Source organism: Falco naumanni, chromosome 2 (genome assembly GCF_017639655.2).
Source record: "Falco naumanni isolate bFalNau1 chromosome 2, bFalNau1.pat, whole genome shotgun sequence".
Taxonomy (NCBI): domain Eukaryota; kingdom Metazoa; phylum Chordata; class Aves; order Falconiformes; family Falconidae; genus Falco; species Falco naumanni.
Genome location: NC_054055.1, coordinates 81,747,173 through 81,766,716, shown reverse-complemented (window position 1 = coordinate 81,766,716; position 19,544 = coordinate 81,747,173). Strand labels below are relative to the sequence as shown.

At 42.4% G+C, this 19,544-nt stretch overlaps 1 long non-coding RNA gene across 1 annotated transcript; it reads right to left on the bottom strand.

The window, feature by feature from the left end:
* Positions 1 to 545: 545 nt before the first annotated feature.
* On the bottom strand, positions 546 to 11,337 carry LOC121083675. The gene is made up of 3 exons (XR_005826447.1): positions 11,222 to 11,337; positions 9,600 to 9,601; positions 546 to 559 (listed from the first exon to the last, which is right to left on the bottom strand). It is a non-coding gene; the product is annotated as an uncharacterized LOC121083675 (long non-coding RNA).
* Between the last annotated feature and the right edge of the window lie 8,207 nt (positions 11,338 to 19,544).

Below are 19,544 nucleotides of genomic sequence, written 5' to 3'. Positions count from 1 at the left end.
GAAGCTCTGTTAACACTGTGCAATTCAGTATCTGACCACGTGCATGTTCATTACCCTGCCAGTGTCTGTGCCAATGCCCACGCCAATGCCAGCTCTGCAGTGTAAACCCTTGTGCATTCAGTTCTGTGGCACAGTAATTAAAAATCTGGGGTTCTAGGTAATGGTGGTATTTTTATGTCAGTCCTTCTACTGGTCCACACCTCTCCTGGCCATGTTAACAAAAAGATGGCAAGTGTGGGAATGGTACCAGAGCCACAGCACACAGTCCTCTCTCTCCCTCACTTTATTTTGCAGGGTCTCTTTGGAGTGACTCACAAACTCAGTTAGCCCTGTACAAATCTTAGCTTGCGCATTCTTTTGTACTTGCATTTTTATTAATCCTTGTTTTCCGTGTCTGCAGACACCACCAGGTTTCAAGAAACTGTGTGCCATCTGCCATTCTGCCTGATGCTGGGGACCACGTGTCGCTTGCAAATACCGCGCAGATCCCAAAACTCGTCTCAGCCTGTCCCCTGATCTCATCCAGACCTGGGGCCTGAAAGAAACCTGTTGGAAGCGGCTGCTTCATGCAGTCTGTGGCCTTGGGCTGGCCTGGAATGTCCCCCCTGTGTTCTCTCTCCAGTACACATCATTAACCTGAAGTTACAAATATCTTCGTGCATGTTAGAAGCAGCATATTCACTTTCAAGCAACTTCCACTGCTGTATCTTTCTGTACTCAAAAGTGAGGATCTGAGAGCCCCTCTCCACCAGCCCGTCAGCAAGCCCTCACATCCCCGTGCCCTTCCCACCTCTCCCATGGGCTGGCATGTCCACCAGGGCTACCAGCTCCTGGCACTGCTGAGAAAGCCGATCCTTTAGGTGTTTGTGGATAATCTTGTTTTAATGGGCAAAAACAAACAGTTTCTTGCCTGTTTAAAGTACTCAGGAAAGCCGCTGCTTCCCCATGTCATTCATGCTCACAGCTGGGTGGGTAGGTCTTTCCTGGCCGAAGCCCATTTTGTCCTTCAGGCATGACAATGTTTTCTTTCAAAAGACAGACCCAGTTTATTTCCCTGTTCTTTAAAGCTCTCAGTTCCTGGACTAGGTGGGGGCAGAAGCCTCTGTGGTGCCTCTTTCCAGCCAAAACAGTGACCATCCCTTTAGATTATAAAGATGAAGAGTGGGTCTGAGCTCGAACCTACCCAAAGTCTGAAGCAGAGGACCTACAAGGATGAGAGAGAGTATGGAAGTCTGGAATCCGTCTTGCACAAATTAAACGCAGACTATTACACTAGGATCCTGATCTGAACTTTCTCATAGCTGTGGGAAGTCGTAGACAAAGTTCTTGACCTAGGTCTGTTACAGGTTAATGCTAAGTGACTTTAAAATGGCACACATGCGACCATGGAGCGTGTGCATGCCACAGGCGTCCGGCTGTTTCTAGTTTTGGTGCACCAATCATTACATACAAAATAATAAAATTAAAACATTCAGATTTTAGTATGCCTTGTGTTTATCTCTTTACAGCACCTATTTCTTCAAGAATTTCAATGTTTTTATGAGAAGTAGGTGATCCTAATAACACTTCTTCAAAACCAGAAAAAGCTCTGTATCTGATACTGAAAGGACTATAACCATACATGCAAGTAAAACCACTATGAATTTTTTACAGCTATTACAGTATCATCCGTTGGAGAAGCCCATCCCCACGGCTTTGGAATGCTGATTTTTAGAAAGCATGAGTGCCACCTCTTCATGTTGACTTCAGCAGCAGTTGCTGACATTTTGTCTTTGGATCAAGGACAAACACTATCACAGCAGTACTCTGGGACAGCGTGGACTCAAAATGACAGTAAGAGGGGTCATTACCTGGAAAATTACATATCTGAAGCTTAATTTTGAAAAACAACATCAAACATTTAAGATTTTTTCAATTACTATAACACAACTTTGGAGTAATTACGTAATTATGTCTTCTTGAAGAACCATAGTCACATTCCTTTTGTCTCCCAGTCTCTGGGCTAAAAAAGACCCTCTTTATGTGAGCTTGCCTTTTTCTATAAAGTACTGGCAAAGATTTTTATATGAAAAGCCAGCATTTCTTATCATGCTAGGATGTGCTGGAGGACCAGATTACAAAGTCTTGATTTCCTTACAAAAAACTAATGGGAGAAGAGGGATAGAAGGGAAGGCAAATGACCCACCGAGGGAGCAGATACTCACTAGAGTTGGGGGGGGGGGGGGGGGGGGGGGGGGGGCGGGGGAGAAGGGTGGCTCAGGATAATGGCAGTTAAAAAATAACCACCATTTGTTTAAAAGATATTGGTCAACTCAGTAATGTCAGAAACACCGTCTTCTTTATTGGTCAGGGTTTTAGTTGACAAAAATGTCAAATTTTCACACATGATTTTGAGTTATAATTTTGTTTCAAATTATAAATGTTCCAGAAATGCCAAATTGCAAAAAATACTGACCTGCCCTCATTTTTGAAATCGAGAGAAGAAAGTTGCCCTATCTAGCCCACAGTAAGAAGAGTATGGCTAATAGGATCACTGCCCCACATGGTACTAAAACATGGCTGTGATTGTAGCCTAATAATTGCAGACAATTGTGTATTTTTCTCTTTTAAAATACAAAGGCTTTGACCATACAAAAAGGTCATGTGGACAGCATCCAGAAAATTATAGTCATGGGAAGCAACAAATCACCTATTTAGTGGTGATCAGTGAGGAAGTTTCTGTATCTTTATGAGTCCTCCAGACACTTACATGCTTGTTATTATATCTATAGCTGTCATGTATATGAAGCCAAACTTGGAATTTAGAGTTTGGAATCTCTAAGAAGCTGGTTAGATGTGGATAAAATGCGTTGCCATGACTTCAGTGGCTTAATTTGAAACAGATCCTGTAAGACAGCACCTGAGAAGCTGCTCAGCCATATGGGCTCAGGGTTTAGAGCCAACAGAGTGGACTGTATCTCACTTCTGGCCTCAGTTTTTCTGGTTAAACACTCATCTACTCCTATCATCCTCCTAGCTTTACTATTGAAGAGCAATGCATACCCTGTTATGTGTATGTACTTTAGCACCATATTAGGATCTGATCTCCTGGTAGACCAGGTCCTCTAACTTCCTTGGTTTGGAGCTTTTAAAATTTTTCTTACCTGACCTGAAACTTTATAGTATTGTCTTCAGGATGAAAAAGCCAAACATACTTCTGCAATCTCCATTCAATGGTAAGACACCAACTATTTTAAACATATATACTTTCCAATTATACATAATGCTTCTAGGAGAAACACAGCCACTAGACAAGATTATCTCACATTTCCTGCATTCCCAGAATCTTTTTTGCTCTTGAGAACAGCCTCTTCCCAGAACCATGTTTCATAATGATTTAAATTAACACATAAACTGCAAAACAGGTTCCTCATCACTGCCCTTAGCTTGGTATACAATGAAAATCCTGTTAAACCATTTTGAACTCTTCCCTCAACAAATAAAATACGTGTATTTTAATTCTTCAAAGCTGGAAAAAGACAATAAGGTCACATTTTTATTTAGCTAAAACACAATCATGATAAGCTTCACCACAGTCACTATAAAAACATCCTTGCACCTTTTAAGAAAATGGTAAACATTCTTAATACAACAGTCATATCTGATAACACTGTCTACTGGCACACTTGAAATACAGATCTAACAAAGTCTTCCCTTGCTTGGACTAACAGTCCCCTCAGCACTAAGGGAACTGCTCAATTAACATTTGCAAGTACAGTGAAATCGTAGATACATAAGGACTGTGTAGCCAACACTACTAAAAAAGACCGCCTCTCAGATCAGGGGCTATCCAAAATTTATGAGATTTCTGAGGCATCTCAGCACTGAGTTCATGGTCCAGAGATCACTGAAGTAAATAAGAACTTCTTGTTGACTCTGAATGGCCTTGACTCAGATCTAGACTGCAACTTTGCTTACTCACATTTCTTCCATGGTGCTGTAAAAAAACCCAACATTTTTCCTTCTGTCCTGCTTTCAGCTGGGATAGAGTTAATTTTCTTCCCAGTAGCTGGTACAGTGCTGTGTTTTGGGTTTGGTGTGAGAACAATGTTGGTAACACACTGATGGTTTAGTTGTTGCTCAGTAGTGCTTGCCCTAAGTCTGGGACTGTTCAGTGTCCCATGCTCTGCCTGTGAGCAGGTGCACAAGAAGCTGGGAGGAAGCAGAGCCAGGACAGCTGACCTGAACTAGCCAAAGGGATATTCCATACCACAGAACGTCATGCCCAGTATATAAACTGGGGGGAATTGGCCAGGAGGGGCTGATTGCTGCTGGGAAGCTGGCTGGGCATCGGTCAGTGGGTGGTGAGCAATTGTATTGTGCATCACCTGGGTTTTCTTGGGTTTTGTTCCTTTCTCTCTTTTTCCTTTCATTACTATTATTACTACTAATACTATTATTATTATATTTTACTTTTTTTCAATTATTAAACTGTTCTTATCTCAATCCACAAGTTTTACCTTTTTCTGATAGTCCTCCCCATCCCGCTGAGGGGGGTAAGTGCGTGAGCAACTGCATGGTACTTTGCTGCCAACTGGGGTTAAACCACAACATCTTCCACAACCGTATTATTTTCTTTTTTTTTTTTTTTTTTTTTTTTTTTTTGCTATAAGGCTGAGATTTGCTTTATGCTGTTATGTTAGCTACACATAAAGAGTGTATATGATATGTTACTCTTTGTGATGATTTAATAGAGCACTGAGGTCTTGATTCTGTAAATAAATACCTTACTGGGGTAACCCCACTGAACCCTGTATGTACTCAGTTATAAGACTTACTTGCAGGGAGGATGGAAAACTCCAGCAGTACCCATCAGGTCTTTTACATAAAAATTAGCATATGAAAATATTTTTCTTTTTAATACTTTCAAACACTTACCTAAACAACGTTTACTTATAGCTAAGAATAGGTAAATGTTTCTCTTTCTGAAAAGACCTTACAGGGCTGTGAATCTGAGAAAGGAGCAGGATTTCTCAGTGCACGAGTTTAAAGCTTTATTTTGAGTCTTAGTGAATTAAAGGGAAAAAACATACTGTAAACATACTTGAAAGGATTTTATCTTGTTTCTAAAGATGTATTCCAAAAGTTTTGCACATCTTAATAGAAATATGATAATAATCAGAAAAAGTAATCTCCTGAGAGCTGACAGGAAAACAGAGAATAAAGCCAGGGTAACCACTACAATCCCATCTGTGCATTATTCTCTTGTTCTGGGCAACCTCAATTCACATCCAGTCTGAGGACAGATGAGAGGCGGACACAGAACCAAAACCACCACGTGAAATTATAGTCACGCTACTATTTTCTGAGGTGATTGTTAGAGATAACCGCGTTCAGCACTTGAGGAAAGGCCACACAGACCACTCTCAAAGCAAGTACCGTAGCCAGCTGGGAGGAAACTGAGCATTGCTGGCACCTGCTAGATGTCAGCCCCAGACTAATCCAGCTTGCAGCCTCGGCCCTAGCTCAGGGTCACTCGCTTCCTTGGCAAAATTGCTGAGGGACGAGTGCAGACAGTGAGCGCAGCCTCACCGGACCTCATTCTGCTGCACCTCATTGGCAGAGTAGTAACCCTGCCTGTCTCTGAATGCAGCTTCAAAGGCAGCCCAGCCAAAGAGCCAACTATGGATTCAACACCTGGACCTCATCCTACTGTACAAACCCAATGAAACACCACCAATTTCTACAGCACCCTCATAACAAGCTTTTAGACACTTTCTCAGTTTGCCACTGATCAGCAGAAAGTTAATCTTTTCTACAAAGTATGACTCAAACACAAAATGCTCAGGGCCATGATAATGGAGCGGCAGATATCCTTTCCTGCAGGACTCACTTTCTTTTCAACGACTTTCCAAATATTTTTTTCCCTTCCAGTGGGAACAAGAATGCCAGATGGTTATCTTCTGCTTGGGCAAGACCATACTGGACTGGTTCCACAGCAAACCACAGTTAGAGACATGAACCAAAGATAAGATTCTCAGTGAAAATTAAAACACACTGTTAGGAGGTAATGCAGGAACCAAGGTACCTAGGAGCCACAGGGATATAAGCAATAAAAGCAATTTAATGAAGTTTATAGTTGGCTGGGAAAAAAAAACAAACTTACTGGAACAGAGTCTTATTTAGAAATGTAGAGAGTAATGCCTTGATTAATCCCAAGGAGGTAGTAAAGCTACGACCACTTGTAATACATGTCAGATATATATCTTATACTGTGGTCTAAATAGCAGAGCTTTCAGAGACAGAAATATCCCAAATACTCTTCAATGATTTCTACAGCTGACAAAGTTAGCAATATTTCTGTTAAGAATGGATGCTGTCCGTCAGCCTTACAATGAATGATTTGGGCACTCGGACACTTTTGCAGATCCTTGCAAATAGTGGCTGTACTTATTTAGAAATGTGGAGTGTTCTGCACAACATTTTCCACTGTGTCACAGAGTAGCGACTACACCATTTTTGTCTGTTTTTTCACAGCCTCTTCTGCTTTTGTGGTTGTGTGGGTGGACAAGCATGGGCAGTATGTGCAAGTCACAGCAAGAAACCCATACGCGTGTGAGCGCGCGCAGAGGAAGTTGCCATGCATGCATGCTTCACTGAGACCCTTCCAACTGTGATTCCAGGAAAACCTTGCATGGCTCCGGATGGAAAAGCAGGTGTTTGGGTGGTAAAATTAGTGTAATTAGGGAAAATGGACACTCTTGCTGTGTATCCTCTCACACTTTTTATTCTGGCAAATTAAAATCTGACTGGAAATCTTCATATGGCATGTAAAGAACAAAGTAAAAGATAAACATCTACTGAATTTTGAGCTGCCTCAGTGACCTGTATTGTGTTGCCAATGTATTCCTGTGGTTTTCATTCCCAGCACTTTCTTTTCTATCTTCCTATGCTCATGGATGGAAGTTCTCACAAAGGAAATGGTCAAAGGAATGATACAGCATTTTAACAAAATGTCATCTACCTGTTTTGTGGATCCATGCTGGCCTCATGCATGCATACATATGTGCATTTCCCTTGCCATAGTCCTGGTATTCTGAAAGCAGAGCACAATGTACATAGCATCTGCTGGACAGATATATGAGCCACATGCAGGAGAAATGGAATTCCTTCCCTCTCCTAAAATATAATCTATGCATAACCTGGTCTATTTGAGAACCAAAAATAAATAACACCTTAAAAAAACCTCAAAACTTTCTCTAGAGCAGTCTTATGAGCTGTAAGGGCAATGCTCTTTTTGACCAAGCATGATATATTATACCCTGAGTTGGGGTGAAAACCACTAGGGCAAGTTGCCTTGCAAACTTCTCTCAGGAATGCCTCAACCATCTGTTGTCTTCTCTCCTGGAGGCAAAATATGCTAAATTCTAGCGACAGACTTTAAAGAGACACAACTCTTTACAGACACACAAGTCTTCAGGAAGATGTGCAACAGCACAAACCCCTAGCTATCCTACTTTTGGAAATGAAGTAGAACTGACTGAAATAAGGGAAATGACCTCTGCTGAGAGGAGATGTGTCAGTCCCTAAAACAATCACTCAGAGAATGCCCAAACATCACTTAGTAGCTTTTTTTCTCCTAACAAAACTCCCAGGGTTTTGATAGGGAGGACAGATGAGGGACATAGCTGCACATACATCAGCAGTCCTTTACCTTGCAGGCTGACTGCATGCCAAACACATATACATGTACAAATGTGCACGTGGAGAATGAGGAATGCACATTTTTGCTCCCCAGCTGAGGTATAGCAGGAGAACGCAGTATGCTGATCCTGTTTGTTGCAGAATGGCAGACTTAGATCCTGCTAATACAAACGTACTTAAAGAAGAGAATAAAAGGGATCACAACTCCTCAGACACGCTAGGGAGAAACAACTTTTAACAAGTGCTGTAAAGAACTAAGCCTCTAATCTCTTAAATATTCAGAATCTGATCTTAAATCATCTGGTGCAAGTTGTCTTTCAGCAACCCCAGACCTCAAAGACTGAATGACTGTACAGTGCTTTCAATAATGAAATAAATGCTTGTCTTTTCAAAGGCAGTATCTCCTTGTTTCCACTTAGAGCTAACATTAACTGTTACAAAATAACACACTTTAAAAAACCCCTTCCTGTACACCCAAGAACATTTCAAATGTATGTACTTAAGACCCTTTTAAAAAATGATCTGTTGGTCCAGACAGCAATTTATTTGCACGTATTTAATAATAAAACTGGGAACCACAAGTACAACCATAGCAGGATTTTCTTTCTGAGGCATAGTACAAATGTGAAGATGATGGAGGAAGGCGTGAACTCTAGCCCATCTTTCTTTTCTTCTCACAAGATCAGTTCCTACAAAGTTTAACTTGGAGCTTCATTTGGGTGTATTTATGCAAGTCATCTGGTCTCTAAAAATGGGTTTGCCAGGGTTTTGGTATGTCTCCCTGCCTGCCTTTCTGTCCTTCTTTTTACATTTTCCACTTAACATTTTGGGGCGATCCAGTCTGTTAAGGTAAATGCAATGAAGACAGCATTTAAAATGCCCTGCTAAGAAGAGGCAGAAGTGTTCATAGGCTTAAAATCCACCTAATATGTAGGTCCTCTGATGAAGCAGAGGTAAAGGACCTGATTCTGCACCTCTAGAGCCCATCAGTCTTTTTATGCATCGTACTAACTCTGAATTTGGTTTCTGTTACACCATTAGTTGCAAGGCTGTAAGCGAAGAACAGTAGGTCATGTCAATAATTCATCAAACTGAGGAAGTGCAAGAAATGTAATGAAGCGTCAGCGTTCGCAAGCAACAGAAACATACTTCAGAGCAATGCTGTGGCACAAAGGCTACCAAATGGTTGGCTAAGGGAGAGTGGAGAGGAGGTAGCCAGTCTAACAAGGCTCTTTACTTCAGCACAGAAATGAGAAGGGAAGCCCAAAACTGGAAGCAAATCCAGGCCACTGCCAAAGGACAGTGAAGAAGCTGTTTAAGAACGATGAGCTCTGGGAATGAACCACCCACTAACATAAAACACCATGTGGATCTGCTGCTCTTAGGGATTGTAGGTTAAACCTGGAGGTCTTTCTGGATTTGCTGGAGAGCTGAGAGCCCTTTAACTCTGGTGGCTTACAGGAGTCAAAATAGCAGGTTTAATGGTCCTTCTGGCCTCTGCAAAGTCACCATGTCAAATACAGATCCCTAAGAAGACAGGGGATGATTGAGGTACTTGTGAGTCCCCCAGCTGCTATTGCTTCTGCTGCTGCCTTTGAGATGAGAATGATAGCAGTTGAAGGGAGCCTGGGTGGAGGTGGCAGGAAAGCATGTTAGCCTTGGGGGCCAGCCAGATTTCCTTATTATTCTGGTGCAGCGTATTCAGAAAGCAAATTCTAGGGGATTTCTTTGGTCTTTGCAGCAAAGGGAGTGTGGTTATAACCACACGGCACCAGGAGCTGTGGTTATGTCAGGTCCCAGAAGTGCTGACGCCTGAGGAAGCTGAAGGGCTGGAGCCAGTTGGCAGAGCAAGGGGGACTGTAGCCAGCAGTCTCCTGAACAGGGTCCCCTCAGCTGTCACAAAGTCAGGGATCAACGTCTGCTTTACAGTGCTGGCTGTGCAGCATGAGCACCCAAACATTAGTATGTCGGCTCTTTGCCTCTTAATACTGGCGAGCTTGTGCCTCATGTTTCTGCATTGCCCCAAACAGAAGAATTCCAGTCTTCTCTGGAATCAGGCTCTAGTACAGATCATGACCAGGTTCGGACAGAGTGCCCAGGCTCAGAGCTGCCCACACCTGGAAGCTGCCGTGGCAGCCCCCTGAGGGCTCACATTGGCTCTGAGAGCTTCTGGAGAGTGCAGCCCCCTGCCAGAAGTCCATGCCCTTGCTCCCTTGCCTGTCTCTGCTCATTGTGTGGTCTGGGTACCAGAGCAACTGCCCCCCTATGGTTTGAGCAAATGAGAGAGTTACGCTGGGGAAAGCTGATGTATGAACTTGTGGTGCACCAGCTGCTTGGCAAGAATTCCCTGGGAATGTGATGTCATGTGGCAAAACCACTCTCCTTTTCACTGCTTTCTGGAGGATCTCAGGGAAGTAACATGGGAGTGGGCAGTGTCCACAGGGCAGTTGACAACCTGCCAGATCACATCCTGCTTTACCCCGGGAAAAATTACTTCTGTGTCATTAAAGACAACAACTCATCTTGAATATCATCAAATTAAGAGCAGAGTCTTCAAAATTTCTCCTTCAAAAATGAAAGTTAGGGTGAATTATCTCTGAGATTTGTCTAGACAAAGACCATGTTATTGCCTTGACCCATCATGGGAGCACTTACCAGCTCTTTGTGATGTGGATCTTATTTTCCAGATCTCTCTTTTTCACTCTTTCTTTCTCTCTCATTTTTCCCTACTAAACCTCCACTTCTAAGAAATACATCAGATGACCTCAAAGGAAAAAATAAAATTGAAATACATAAGCTGAAACAAAACTGAGAAATAAAAAGTCACTTTTCCCAATCTGAGCTGCAATTGGTATAGCAGTGTTGCCTACAAGAGCTTACCTATGTTACATCATACCAACATCAGTGATGGGAAAAGGACAAACAGGCCACATTCCAATATTAGCTAGAGACAAGTGCAAGAAAAACAGGTGGGCAGGAGAGCTAGAATTAAAACATTACAAAATATTGCATGTATGCAAACAGTGGTGCAAGAAAGCACTGGGGACAATAGGAAGATGCTGGAGAGCTGATCTTCAGCTGATGAGCCATGCAATATTGCTTCTTGTTTACTGTAGTGGGCTTGCATGACAAGGTTTTGGTAGCTGGGGGGCTACAGGTGTCGTTTCTGTGAGGAGGTGCCAGAAGCTTCCCCATGTCCAATGAAGCCAATGTCAGTCAGCCTCAAAACGGACTCACCACTGGCCAACGCCAAGCCCATCAGTGATGGTGGCAGTATCTCTGCAATAGCACGTTAAGGTGAAAAAAAATCCAAACTCTGCACCAGCAGAAGAGAGGAGTGAGACTATGTGAGAGCAACTGCAGACACCAAGGTCAGTTGAAGAAGGAGGGGGAGGAGGTGCTGGCACCAGAGCACAGATTCACCAGCAGCCTGTGGTGAAGACCACAGTAAGGCAAGCTGTCCCCCTACAGCCCATGGAGGAACCCATGCTGGAGCAGGTGGATGCCCAAAGGAGGCTGTGACCCCTGGGAAGACCACGCTGGAGTAGGTTTGCTGACAGGACTTGTGACTCCACAGGGGACCCACGCTGGAGCAGTCTGTTCCTGAAGGACTGTACTCCACGGAAGGGACCCACACTGGAGCAGTTTGTGCAGAACTGCAGCCCATGGGAAGGACTCACATTGAAGAAGTTCATGGAGAACTATCTCCCATGGGAGGGACCCCACGCTGGAGCAGGGGAAGAGTGTGAGGAGGAAGGAGTGGCAGAAACGATGTGTGATGAACTGACTTTAACACCCATTCCCTGTCCCCCGAGCCACACAGGGGGAAGGGGTAGTGAAACCAGGAATTATGTTGAGCCAAGGAAGAAGCGATGGCAAGGAGAAGGTGTTTTCCTGATTTGAATAGTAATAAATTAAACTAATTTCCCCACGTCAAGTCTGTTTTGCCCATGATGGCAATTGCTGAGTGATCGCCCCATCCTTACCTCAGCCCATGAGCCTTTAGTTATATATTCTTTCCCCTGTCCAGCTGAAGAGGGGAGTGACAGAATGGTTTTGGTGGGCACCTGGCATTCAGCCAGGGTCAAACCACCACATTTACTTTCTGGGGCAAGCCCTGCCCTGGTGTGAATAGAAGACAGAGGGCTGCACAACCATGGCTGCATTTCATGGCATAACAGCACACGCAAAACCAGACACTGTTCACAGGCAGATCCCCACCTGCACTCACTGGAAGACTGGCAACTAATGACATGCTTCTAATTGTAACACTGTTCAGTGTGTTATAACAATTATGGAATCAGTCTTAACATCATGACCACTACACCTCCTAAAAGACTGGGGTTTTAGGGGAATTCAGCCAAACCACTCATCTGCCCTATAACCACATTTTCAAAAGCCTGTGTGCCACACTATGCTACATCTACACATTGTATTGTAAGTGCTATTGGAGGGAAATTTTTGAGTCACTTAAGGGCCAAACCAGCTTTTTACAATAAAATGGAACTACAGTTCTCATTAAGTGTGCTCCTAGTAGTAGTACCATTTTTTATCAAATAATTGAATAAACAACAAAACACATACAGATTTCAGTTCCTGTTCCTCACTACTTGGCACCCGTATCACATCCTGTTGTGTTACATGGTTTCCTATTTGACTGTGCTATGAGGAGAAATAAAGCCTTTTCTAAATTTTCTCATTTCTAATTCTAAAGACAACATTAAAATGTTGTTTTAGGGATGCGATGGGTGTTGTTTTGGTCTGGACACTAATGTGTCCAAGAATACAGTTGTGTTTTTCTTCAAGGAATGTTTTCATGTCAGAGATTATTATCCAGAATTTCCTAGATTCTTTAGTTCATGGCAATGGTTTATGGCAGACAGATGCGTGTTTGCTTTCTACTGCAGTATTAAGAATATTGTTTAATATACCTGTTGTTCTTAAAATAGTTTTCTAAATGGTCCATTTAGACTGTCAGTTTGGAGCACTATATCAATTTCCAAACCCATGCTTAATATGTTTCATCATCTCAAATCAGAGCTCATTCACTTTAACAATGTAACATTGACTTAATCAAAACCATAAGCAAGTTACTGTTAGATCTATGAAATGACAAACAGTAGTTTTTCTTTTAATCTGCTTCTTAAAATTCTTGATGTCTGGTGAGATATAAACCCAAAATTTTTAATTTGTAAAACAAATACCTGTACTACACTTTATATTATGTCCTTAGAGTAAATTTTTGTCTTGAGCCTTTACATAAATATATTCGGTTTTGAAAATATCTCTCCTGTTCTGCTGTTGCCAAGATGGCTTTTAAGCATTTTCTCTCAATATTTCATTAACTTTCTTCCCAGATGATCGTGATGATCAGAAACAAAGAGAGATCTTAATTGTATGACATTGTATGAATCTAATCTTATTACAGTTTGGGAAAGCTGAGGTTTGAAATTAGTTTTGGTAGACCCTATATACCTTAATGATTTAGTTGTAACAAGAGATCAGTTGTTTTACGTATCATGAACTGTGTCTTCATGCTCTCTGTTGAGGGTTTACCAGTCACTGGGATCCAGGCTTAGCTGTGATGGATTTCTTTGACTGCTCAGAGGATTTCCAATGTGTGGTGTGTTACATGGGATAAGAAATGGCATGCTGAAGAAGTTGTCCTGGAAACCAACACCTTCCTTTCGGAGAAGGAAATCTTCAGCTGGATGGTCTCAGACAAACCTGCTCCTTCTCTTCCTTGGCTAAAGGCATCTGCACCTGACTTTATCCTAGTTTGTTCTTCAGCTGTGCCCACTCTCTTGTTGTTCTTATGGTTAATGTATTAAACCTGGGCATAAGAAAATAATCCTCCAGGAGGCATTTCACACCCCAAAACCTGTGAACTCCATTTCCACGACCTTTTCTTGGATGCATCATCTAGTGTCCTAGGCAAACAAGCATTTGCTGCTAATCATCAGGGCAAAGCATATCTGGCAGAAATATAGCTCAGTAAAGGAGCAGAAGGCAATTCAGACAGCAAAAGCACTCTTTTGCTTGGGGTCACTCGCAACACAGGAGATCCATGCAGGACAATATGCACTAAGTAGATGAGGCTCAAGAGACATTTTCAGCAATTACATACTGTTCTAAATACTTCTTTTTTTCAACACACACACATACAGAGTGATTGGGTAAAAGTATTGCCAAGTTATTCCCTTGTTTTTCTTAAAACAACAGGAAATCAACTATCCCGTTGTGCACGACTAATAAAGAACTGTGAATAACAGGGATCCATTCTAACAACATAAATAGATATAAATAAATAAATATAAATATGTATTTATAAATAATAATTCTTATAATATTATATATAAATATAAATAAGTATAAATAAATCAGTTGCCATTGCTGCCATGCACAGAGAGCATATCTGCCCCAAACTGGTATTTTATAGTGCTGCAAGTGTCCTCTTTTGCATGGGGCAGCCTTGAAATTTGGATGTTAAAAGTGATCTTTTTGGCCAATGCCCCAAATGCCTAGTGTGACAACAAAACATGAGACAGAGCATAGCAAGTGAACAGGCAAGCTATTGTTTTCTCTTAGTTCATTCACTTCTGCCAAGTGTATTTCTTGGCAGTTCTTTTCCATTGCATCAGGCCAAGCTCAACATCTCAAAGGATCTTCTCAGAATTATGAAACGTTTTGTTTAGAATCACATCTCTTCCCTCATTTTATCACCAGTCTGTTCTCAGCAGTCAGCTTTGCTGTTTTACTCCAGACATCTCCACTAGTCAAGGAAACCATTTTCTTTCCTGCAAACTGTCCTCCCCTCCTCCTCTATTTCTGAGATACGGTGTCTCTCTTTCCATTTGCTACTTCTGCTAGCTTCTCTGTAGACAAAGTGTTGGAAAATCGTTCATGCCTCATACTTCTTTTGCTCTTTACCCATACATAAATTTGCCCAAGCAGCCAGAGCTGTTGTAGTTTTTCTCTTTACTTTTTTCTCAGTTGCAAGTTGTACTCTACTAGCTTTAGTGTCACACACTGAAATCCCCACAATGTACAAACCAGAGATTTGTAGAGAATATTCCATAAGGATTTGTCAAATGTGTCAAATGTCACAGCACAGTCATACATTTACTGATGGAAGAACAAGAGGACCACAGGATCCTAATTCAAGTATGATTTTGTTCATCTGGCATCAGTATGCTCAATATGGACCACTCTTCTACAGCAGCAGTGATCTGCTGCTTGAAGTGTTACTTCTTAATATTTTCCAAGAAGAAAGGATTAAGATCCTTAGGGCAGCATTCAGTTCATTTCAAAAGGCTGTTCTTGATTTCTGTACTAATTTACATGATTTGGATTATGCCTTTTGCCTCCTTTTTCTAATATCAGTTTACTTGTTCTGTGGCTCCTTTTAGTCTTTCTATTAATTTCTACTTCTTCTGCTATATCTTCTGTGCAGGTGACATACCAAAAGGTAAACAAATTGCTTTGTGGTTGTTTAGTTAGGTGTTAGTTTAGGTGTTTAGTGCACCAGCCAAACAAGACAGAGAAAATGTAAGCCCAGTAACGCACACTGGGTAGGCTGTAGTACTTTCACTTGATTGTTCTACATTGAAGACCGATGATCAGCATCTGCTTTTTTCCCTCCACTGCAATCTCATTTGCAGGTATTTTCCACCCTTTTAATTACACTCTGACGTGTGATGCACCAGAATGCTTCTCTGCTTGCAACCCTTTTCCTGGCAATCATTTCATGTACTAGTAGCGCTTCAGTCATGGCAAGTTTGATTAGATTTTGGTAGAGAACCTGTGCACTGGGTTTTTTTCCATTATTAGGAAATACATGCTCGCTAATTTTTACATAGTCTTCCACTATTTAAATTTTTATCATGATGATTTTAAAGCTTTCTGTCCCAGAATTCATTTGCTGAAGACATATATTCCATGGTACTGTAGACTTATGTTTCTATTGTACCTGAATTTAGCACTGGTTTCTCCCCTTGTAGTGAATGAATACTGTCCAACTAATGCCAGTAAGGCTATTGCTGTTTATGGCAGGGTACTACCTATCATTTCTTACTTAAGATGAAGACCAATTAGGCTTGAGGTCAGCTGTTGGTTTTCCAAATACTTCTTCTGGTCCTGTGAAAATAGCTGCAGATTTTTATTTTTCTGTATTCTGGGGTAAGCCCCTCCCCCCCCCCCCCCCCCCCCCCCCCAACCTAGTGTTTGTAATATCACTTCAAGGTTTTTCTAGTTAAAGTTATTCTCCAGTTGCATGCAGTGCATGAGCTGGATCATTTTGCTCATCTAGACAATGTACCTGTTTAAGAAGTGGTATATGAAAGTTTGGGTAGTCCATATACTAGGTACTCCTTTTTAACGTGGTTTCTTTAACTGTGTCTCCATTATCTGCTGCAAATTTGCTACACTTTCATCATATATTTGTCTCTTAGGTTTGGATGTTATCTTATTGCCTCCTGGTTTGTCTTGGCATGTTTGTGGATGATGGGGAGAGGTTCAGTGCAGGCAACCAAGCGGTGATCGTACCTCTCTTGGTTTTGTCACCACACCACATCACTGCTGCTAATGACGCAGGCATCTGCTTTTCAAACAAGTGACATGCTCTAGCCACCCTAAAATCTTTTCGGCATTCACAGTTATCATCTGCTACTAATTTTATGTGCACTTCTTTCATGGCTGTCCTACTACAAAAACAGTTCAAGTCCTCCACATCACATACAATCATGTCACCCGTTTTTCAGTTGTCCCCAGAGGTGTTCAATTTGCCTGAGATTCTCTTTTCTTCTATGTATGTAGAGAGGTATGTCTACATTTTATGTTTCACAAAGTCTGGTCAGTCTCTGCATTCTCAATAATTGCCTTAATGAGCTTGCCACTGAAGACGTGTGTTTTGCAGATGTACCTGTTCCCTTTGCGTGATACCCATTTGAAAACAATCAGCTCCCTAAATTTCTAGTATGTAGATCACTTCTCTGTCTCACAGCCTGGAACAACTAGAATATTGTTTTCCTCCTCTTTTCTCCCCAATTTTTCCCAATGTTTCTGGTGTCAAAGTCCATAGGTAACATATTTACCACCCACAAGCCATAGGAGTTAGTTTCTTCTTCTGACAGGCTTAAATGCCATAATTTACTTGTGTCAAGTGGTGTGGATGCACATAAGACAGCACAAATTAACTCTCAGGAACAAGGATATTTTTTTTACAAATACTCCCCTTTAAAAGCTCAGCTGTCTCTGCCTTTATCTCACACTGAGACACACACACACGCACACAAGACAAGGGACCAAACGCATCATCTTTGAGCCATTTCTATGTCTCAAACGGAGAGTGCAGCAACTACATAAGATTGCGTCCATGTACTACAACTGGAATAGGTTTTGCATCCTCACACATGGGGATTTTCTCTGTCATAAACATTGTAATTTTTAGAAGCTCGATCAGACAGCTTTGCATGAGATTTTCCTTTTGACTATCCTAAACTGTAGCTTTTTTGACAAAATAAAACAAATGCATATTTTTGCATTACTAAAACTACGTGTGGGGAAATGAAGACAACTGCTGATAAAAAATCACAGTATTCTCTGAGAAAATTGAAGTCTTATCATGATTTTTAGAGCCATGTGGAAGCAGCAGTAGTAACTTTGAACCACATCTTCGTAGCAGCTTTGACATATAATTTTGACCTTGGCCCTTCTTTGAGGTGGAGGTTGTACCAGATAACCTTCAAAGCTGCTTTCCTGCTTGAATTTTTCTATAGCCTTATGGTAGTAGGGGTGAGGAGCCACATCTTTGATGAAAACTTTTCACATAGGCTTTTCAAACATCCTTGCCTGTTATCATTCATTTTACCTTTGATATGATACTTGTATGGAGGAGATCACATAACTGAGGTCTGTATTCTGACCCTAAGATAAATAACCTGACTTACAGGTATTTCTGACCCTAGGCTAAATACCTTGCTATAGTAATTTACACATTAATAAATCTATATCTAAAAGAATAAAAATATATTGCTATTCCATGTAAACAGAAGAAGCCACATCAGCTGCAATGATACTCCACTCCAGCTGCTACTGCTTTTTTTGGCTGTGTGGAAAAAAATAGGGGAGCACTCCCCAAGGAACAGCTAATGGCAGTGATTTCACAGTGAGAGCCTGCTTTTATTAATTGCAGGGCTGTTCAGCGTGTGCCAAACAAATGGAGTCACTGTCAGAAGAATATCTTTATATTTCAAGCCCTCTGAGGAATTCTGCAGGCAGAGGCAACTTAGGACCTGTCTAAGGCTGGGCCTTAATGAAACACCATTTGGAAAGAACACAGAAGACAAGGTTGCCTTATAGATTAAAAACTCATCAGAGATTTCAGGTAATGCAGATTCAAAAGCCTGGTGCAGGCAGAGAAGAGGTTTGCACCTGAGCTTCCCAAATCCCAGAATCTCCTGGCTATGGAGACACATTTGCCTCTCTTGCTTATCCTGAAATTCCCTTCCACCCTAACAGGTACATGTGTAGTAATAGGCTGTTCTTAGTCATTACATATGAAAAAAAACCACCATTATGAAGAATATCAGAAGGGTACATTCAAACTATGCATTTTAGAATGAACAAGTTTATCTAGAACTGTAAAAATTCACCTATAAAGTTATGCCACAAGCATTTAAAGTCAGTAAGCTTTCAGCTACAAAGAAATGATTCCATGTGCATCCCTATTCACCAAATGTCTGTTACTAAAACAGCACCTGAAATAGCGAACGAGTAGTCCCCAAACTAGGATATTCCATCAGGAAGTATTTCAGTGAAAGATGTGACTCGGCTGCTGCCAACATGTTCGGATTCAACTGTAATTCCACAGGAATGTTTATCTTCCTTGAAGTTTAGTGTGAATTTAAGTCTGCCCTCCCAAACTGCTGATTTGCAGCCATGTATCAGCAATACACAGAGAGGCTGAAGTAACATTGGTTTTAAGACTCCAAAACGAGAGCCCGCTGCCTGGCAGTGGAAACACCATCGGGACTTGCAGGTCTTGCACAACCCTGGAGTTTCTTATTCATCATGGACAAATTGGCATTCCCAGGGTGACTCAGAACTAAGACCAAATAAAACATTAACGTATCAATCGTTTTTTAACGACTGTCACTGCAGCGTGGCAGTGACGGCTTTGTGGTGCTCTCCGTGCTGGCAATGTTCATGCTGGCAAAGGAATCCCAGCTGGATCGAGGTGCCTGACAGTGAACAAACCAAACACAGCCACTGACGGGGAACCAGTAACAAAGCTGCCGGTGAGCACGAACCACAGCTTTCAAGTAGCCAGCTACTGCTACAACACCCCTCACCAACGCAGCTCTGTCAGAACCTTTGTCTCCTACGTCTTCAGGTGTGGTCGTGCACATATGGAATCACATTTAGGGTTTTTTACTATATTATGCAATTGCAAACCCAATGTCTTTTTGCAACACGCCTCCAGAAGCAGAGCCCCCGGTTTCCTGGCTGGCTTTGCACAGACCCCTGCCCATCCGCGCAGACACCAAGCAGGGCCCCGCAGGGCCAACAAGGTGCTGCTGCCCCCCGGCACCACCGCAAAAGCCGGTGCCCCGCACTGACTCCCCAGGTGCCCCCCAGCAGCGCCCAGAGCCTGCGGTGAGGGGCGTCCCGCCTGAGCGGCGCCGGCAGCCTCCCGGCGGGGGCACGGCTTGGGGGGGGGGGGAGCGCTGCCGGCTGCCCCCGGCGGGGCTGTGGGAAGGGTCAGCGAGGATGGGCGGGTTCTGGGACCCCCCGCACCGCCGGGCTGCGGCAGGGCTCTCTCGGAGCATAGCGCCGGGGCGCGGGGCCGAAGCGGGGCTGGG